The sequence below is a fragment of the Pristiophorus japonicus genome, unplaced genomic scaffold (assembly GCF_044704955.1).
Source record: "Pristiophorus japonicus isolate sPriJap1 unplaced genomic scaffold, sPriJap1.hap1 HAP1_SCAFFOLD_35, whole genome shotgun sequence".
Classification (NCBI taxonomy): domain Eukaryota; kingdom Metazoa; phylum Chordata; class Chondrichthyes; family Pristiophoridae; genus Pristiophorus; species Pristiophorus japonicus.
The window spans coordinates 436,917-442,916 of NW_027253324.1; positions in this window are offsets into that span (position 1 = coordinate 436,917).

Sequence of the window (6,000 nt, forward strand, 5' to 3'; positions counted from 1 at the left end):
CTGGGATCAGTCGGTCAGTTTCTATTTTCGAGTTAAGAATGTGGTCAGTTGGTCAGTTGCTGGTTTCTATGTCAGACTGTGGTCAGTTGGTCAGATACTGTTTGCTCAGTCAGACTGTGGTCAGTTCGTCATTTTCTTGTTGCCTCCGTCAGACTGTTGTCAGTCCGTCAGTTTCTGGTTCCTAGTTCAGACTGTGGTCTTTTAGTCAGTTTCGTGCTGTTTTGGTCAGTTGGTCAATTTAATGTTGTCTCGGTCAGACTGTGGGTAGTTTTTCAGTTTCTGGATTATAGGTCAGATTGAGGTCAGATGGTCAGTTTCTGGTTTCGAGGTCAGATTGTTGTCAGTTGCTAAGTTTCGGGTTTCTAGGTCAGACTGTGGTCAGTTGGTCAGTTGCTGTTTTTCGGACAGACTGATGTCAGATGGTCATTTTCTGGTTTCTCGGTCAGAATGTGGTCAGTTGGACAGTTTCTGGTTTCTAGGTCAGACTGTGGTCAGTTGGTCAGTTTCTGTTTTTAGGTCAGACTGAGGTCAGATGGTCAGTTTCTGCTTTCGAGGTCAGAATATGGTCAGTTGCCAAGTTTCGGGTTTCTAGGTGAGACTAGGTCAGTTGGTCAGTTTCTGGTTTCTACGTCAGACTGTGGTCAATTGGTCAGATACTGGTTGCTAAGTCAGATTGTGGTAACTTGCTCAGTTTATGGTTTCTAGGTCAGACTGTGGTCATTTGGTCAGTTTCGTGTTGTCGTGATAAGATGGTCAGTTTCATGTTGTCTCGGTCAACTGTGGGCACTTGGTCAGTTTCTGGTTTCTTGGTCTTACTTTGGTCAGTGATTCAGTTTCTGGTAGTTTAGGTGTGTTTCTCTGGTCAGTTTTTTACTTTTTGGTTGCTAGGTCATCCTGTGGTCAGTTGGTCAGTTGCTTGTTGCTCGGTCAGACTGTGGTCAGTTGATCAGTTTCTGGTTCCTAAGTCAGACTGTGGTCAGTTAATCAGTTTCTGTTTTCAATGTCAGACTGTGGTCAGTTGGTCAGTTACGGGTTGTCTCAGTCAGACTTTGGTCAGTTGGTCAGTTTCTGGTTCCGAGGTCAGAATGTGGTCAATTGGTCAGTTTCTGGTGTCTAGGTCAGACTGTGTCAGTTGGTCAGTTTCAGTTTTCTAGGTCACACTGTGGTCAGTTGGATAGTTTCTGGTTCCTAGTTCAGACTGGTATGTTGGTCACTTATGGTTCCTCGGTCAGACTTTGGGCAGTTGGCGAATTTCTGGTTTCGAATTAAGAATGTGGTCAGTTGGTCAGTTTCTGGTTTCGAGGTCAGACTGTGGTCAGTTGGACAGTTTCTGTTTTCTAGGTCAGACTGTGGTCAGTTGATCAGTTTCTGGTTTCTAGGTCAGACTTTGGTCCGTTGGTCAGGTTCTGGTCTCAAGGTCAGACTGTGGTCAGTTGGTCAGTTTCTGTTTTTAGGTCAAACTGATGTCAGATGGTAAGTTTCTGGTTTCTAGGTCAGAATGTGGTCAGTTGGTCAGTTTCTGGTTTCGAGTTAAGAATGTCGTCAGTTGGACAGTTTCTGGTTTCGAGGTCAGACTGTGGTCAGTTTTTCAGTTTCTAATTTCGAGGTCAGACTAAGTTCAGTTGGTCAGTTTCTCGTTTCTAGGTCAGAATTTGGTCAGTTGGTTAGTTTCTGGTTTCTAGGTCAGACTGTGGTCAGTTGGTCAATTGCTGGTTTCTACGTCAGACTGTGGCCAGCTGGTCAGATACTGGTTGCTAGGTCAGAATGTGGCCTGTTGGACAGTTTGTGGCTGCAAGCTCAGACTGTGATCATTTGCTCACTTTCTGTTTTCGAGGTCAGATTGTGGTCAGTTGCTCAGTTTCTGGTTTCTATGTCAGACTGTGTTCATTTGCTGAGTTTCATTTTGTCTTGGTCAGTTGGTCAGTTACATGTTGTCTCGGTCAGACTGTGGGCAGTTGATCAGTTACTGGTTTCTAGGTCAGACACTGGTCAGACTGTGGTCAGTTGGTCAGATGCTGTTTGCTAAGTCAGATTGTGGTCACTTGCTCAGTTAAAGGTTTCTAGGTCAGACTGTGGTCATTTGGTCAATTTCGTGTTGTCTTGGTCAGTTGGTCAGTTTCATGTTGTCTCGGTCAGACTGCGGGCAGTTGGTCAGTTTCTGGTTTATAGGTCAGACTGAGGTCAGATGGTCAGTTTCTAGATTTCGAGGTCAGATTGTGGTCTGTTGCTAAGTTTCTGGTTTCTAGGTCAGACTGTGGTAAGTTGGTCAGTTTCTGTTTTTAGGTCACACTGAGGTCAGATGGTCACTTTCTGGTTTCGAGGTCAGATTGTGGTCAGTTGCTAAGTTTCGGGTTTCTAGGTGAGACTGTGGTCAGTTGGTCAGTTGCTGGTTTCTACGTCAGACTGTGGTCAATTGGTCAGATACTGGTTGCTAAGTCAGATTGTGGTAACTTGCTCAGTTTATGGTTTCTAGGTCAGACTGTGGTCAGTTAATCAGTTTCTGTTTTCTATGTCAGCCTGTGGTCAGTTGGTCAGTTATGGGTTGTCTCAGTCAGACTTTGGTCAGTTGGTCAGTTTCAGGTTCCGAGGTCAGAATGTGGTCAATTGGTCAGTTTCTGGTGTCGAGGTCAGACTGCGGGCAATTGGTCAGTTTCTGGTTTCGAGTTAAGAATGTGGTCAGTTGGTCAGTTTCTGGTTTCGATGTCAGACTGTGGTCAGTTGGACAGTTTCTGTTTTCTAGATCAGACTGTGGTCAGTTTGACAGATTCTGGTTTCTAGGTCATACTGTGGTCCTTTGGTCAGATTCTGGTCTCAAGGTCAGACTGTGGTCAGTTGGTCAGTTTCTGTTTTTAGTTCAGACTGAGGTCAGATGGTCAGTTTCTGGTTTCTAGGTCAGAATGTGGTCAGTTGGTCAGGTTCTGGTTTCTAGATCAGAATGTGATCAGTTGGTCAGTTTTTGGTTATGAGTTAAGAATGTCGTCAGTTGGTCAGTTTCTAATTTCGAGGTCAGACTGTGGTCAGTTGGTCAGTTTCTGGTTTCTAGGTCAGACTGTGGTCAGTTGGTAAGTTTCTGGTTTCTAGGTCAGACTGTGGTCACTTGGTCAGTTTCTGGCTTCTAGGTCAGTCTGTGGTCAGTTGGTCAGTTTCTGGTTCCTAGTTCAGACTGTGGTCTGTTGGTCAGTTACTGGTTTCTCGTTCAGACTGTGGTTAGTTAAGCAGATTCTGGTTTATCGGTCAGACTGTGGTCTGTTGGTCAGTTTCTGGTTTCTAGGTCAGACTGTGGTCAGTTGGTCAGTTTCTGCTTTATGGATCAGACTGTGGTCAGTTTGTCAGTTTCTGCTTTCCAGGTCAGACTGTGGTCACTTGTACAGTTTCTGGTATCAAGCTCAGTCTGTGGTCAGTTGGTCTGTTTCTGTTTCCTAGTTCAGACTGTGGTCAGTTGGTCAGTTACTGGTTTCTCGTTCAGACTGTGGTGAGTTGGTCAGTTTCTGGTTTCGAGTTAAGAATGTGGTCAGTTGGTCAGTTTCTGGTTTCGATGTCAGACTGTGGTCAGTTGGACAGTTTCTGTTTTCTAGATCAGACTGTGGTCAGTTTGACAGATTCTGGTTTCTAGGTCATACTGTGGTCCTTTGGTCATATTCTGGTCTCAAGGTCAGACTGTGGTCAGTTGGTCAGTTTCTGTTTTTAGTTCAGACTGAGGTCAGATGGTCAGTTTCTGGTTTCTAGGTCAGAATGTGGTCAGTTGGTCAGGTTCTGGTTTCTAGTTCAGAATGTGGTCAGTTGGTCAGTTTTTGGTTATGAGTTAAGAATGTCGTCAGTTGGTCAGTTTCTAATTTCGAGGTCAGACTGTGGTCAGTTGGTCAGTTTCTGGTTTCTAGGTCAGACTGTGGTCAGTTGGTAAGTTTCTGGTTTCTAGGTCAGACTGTGGTCACTTGGTCAGTTTCTGGCTTCTAGGTCAGTCTGTGGTCAGTTGGTCAGTTTCTGGTTCCTAGTTCAGACTGTGGTCAGTTGGTCAGTTACTGGTTTCTCGTTCAGACTGTGGTTAGTTGGGCAGATTCTGGTTTATCGGTCAGACTGTGGTCTGTTGGTCAGTTTCTGGTTTCTAGGTCAGACTGTGGTCAGTTGGTCAGTTTCTGCTTTATGGATCAGACTGTGGTCAGTTTGTCAGTTTCTGCTTTCCAGGTCAGACTGTGGTCACTTGTACAGTTTCTGGTATCAAGCTCAGTCTGTGGTCAGTTGGTCTGTTTCTGTTTCCTAGTTCAGACTGTGGTCAGTTGGTCAGTTACTGGTTTCTCGTTCAGACTGTGGTGAGTTGGTCAGTTTCTGGTTAATAGGTCAGACTGTGGTCAGTTGGTCAGTTTCTGGTTTCTAGGTAAGACTGTGGTCAGTTGGTCAGTTTCTGCTTTCTAGATCAGAATGTGGTCAGTTTGTTAGTTTCTGGTTTCTAGGTCTGACTGTGGTCAGTTAGTAAGTTTCGGATTGTCTTGGTCAGTTTTTGTTCAGTTGGACAGTTTCTGGCTTCAAGGTCAGACTGTGGTCAGTGGTCAGTTTATGCTTTCTAGATCAGACTGTGGTCAGTTGGTCAGTTGCTGTTTTTCGATCAGACTGATGTCAGATGGTCAGTTTCTGGTTTCTCGGTCAGAATGTGGTCAGTTAGACAGTTTCTGGTTTCTAGGTCAGACTGCGGTCAGTTTGTCAGTTTCTGTTTTTAGGTCAGACTGAGGTCAGATGGTCAGTTTCTGGTTTCGAGGTCAGATTGTGGTCAGTTGCTAAGTTTCGGATTTCTAGGTCAGACTGTGGTCAGTTGGTCAGTTGCAGGTTTCTGCGTCACACTGTAGTCTATTGGTCAGATACTGGTTGGTAAGTCAGATTGTGGTAGCTTGCTCAGTTTATGGCTGCTCGGTAAGACTGTGGTCATTTGGTCAGTTTCGTGTTGTCTTGGTAAGTTGGTCAGTTTCATGTTGTCTCGGTCAGACTGTGGGCAGTTGGTCAGTTTCTCGTTTCTTGGTCAGACTGATGTCTGACTGTGGTCAGTTGGTCAGTTTCTGGATTCTCGGTCTTACTGTGGTCAGTGATTCAGTTTCTGGTTGTCTAGGTGTGTTTCTCTGGTCAGTTTTTTACTTTTTGGTTGATAGGTCATCCTGTGGTGAGTTGGTCAGTTGCTCGTTGCTCAGTCAGACTGTGGTCAGTTGATCAGTTTCTGGTTCCAAGGTAAGACTGTGGTCAGTTAATCAGTTTCTGTTTTCTATGTCAGTCTGTGGTCAGTTGGTCATTTACGGGTTGTCTCAGTCAGACTTTGGTCAGTTGGTCAGTTTCTGGTTCCGAGGTCAGAATGTGGCCAATTGATCAGTTTCTGGTGTCTAGGTCAGACTGTGGACAGTTGGTCAGTTTCTGGTTTCGAGTTAAGAATGTTGTCAGTTGGTCAGTTTCTGGTTTCGAATTCAGAATGTCGTCAGATGGACAGTTTCTAGTTTCGAGGTCAGACTGTGGTCTGTTGGTCAGTTTCTAATTTCGAGATCAGACTGTGGTCACTTGGTCAGTTTCTGGCTTCTATGTCAGTCTATGGTCATTTAGTCAGTTTCTGCTTCCTAGTTGAGATTGTGGTCATTCAGTCAGTTTCGTGCTGTCTTGGTCAGTTGGTCAGTTTCATGTTGTCTCGGTCAGACTGTGGGTAGTTAGTCAGTTTCTGGTTTATAGGTCAGACAGATGTCAGATGGACAGTTTCTGGTTTCTCGGTCAGAATGTGGTCAGTTGGTCAGTTTCTGGTTTCTAGGTCAGACTGTGGTTAGTTGGACTGTTTCTGGTTTCTCGGTCAGATTGTGGTCAGTTGTTCAGTTTCTGTTTTCTAGGTCAGATTGTGGTCAGTTGGTCAGTTTCTGTTTTCGAGTTAAGAATGTGGTCAGTTGCTGGCTTCTACGTCAGACTGTGGTCAGTTGGTCAGATACTGTTTGCTCAGTCAGACTGTGGTCAGTTGGTCAGTTTCATGTTGCCTCCGTCAGA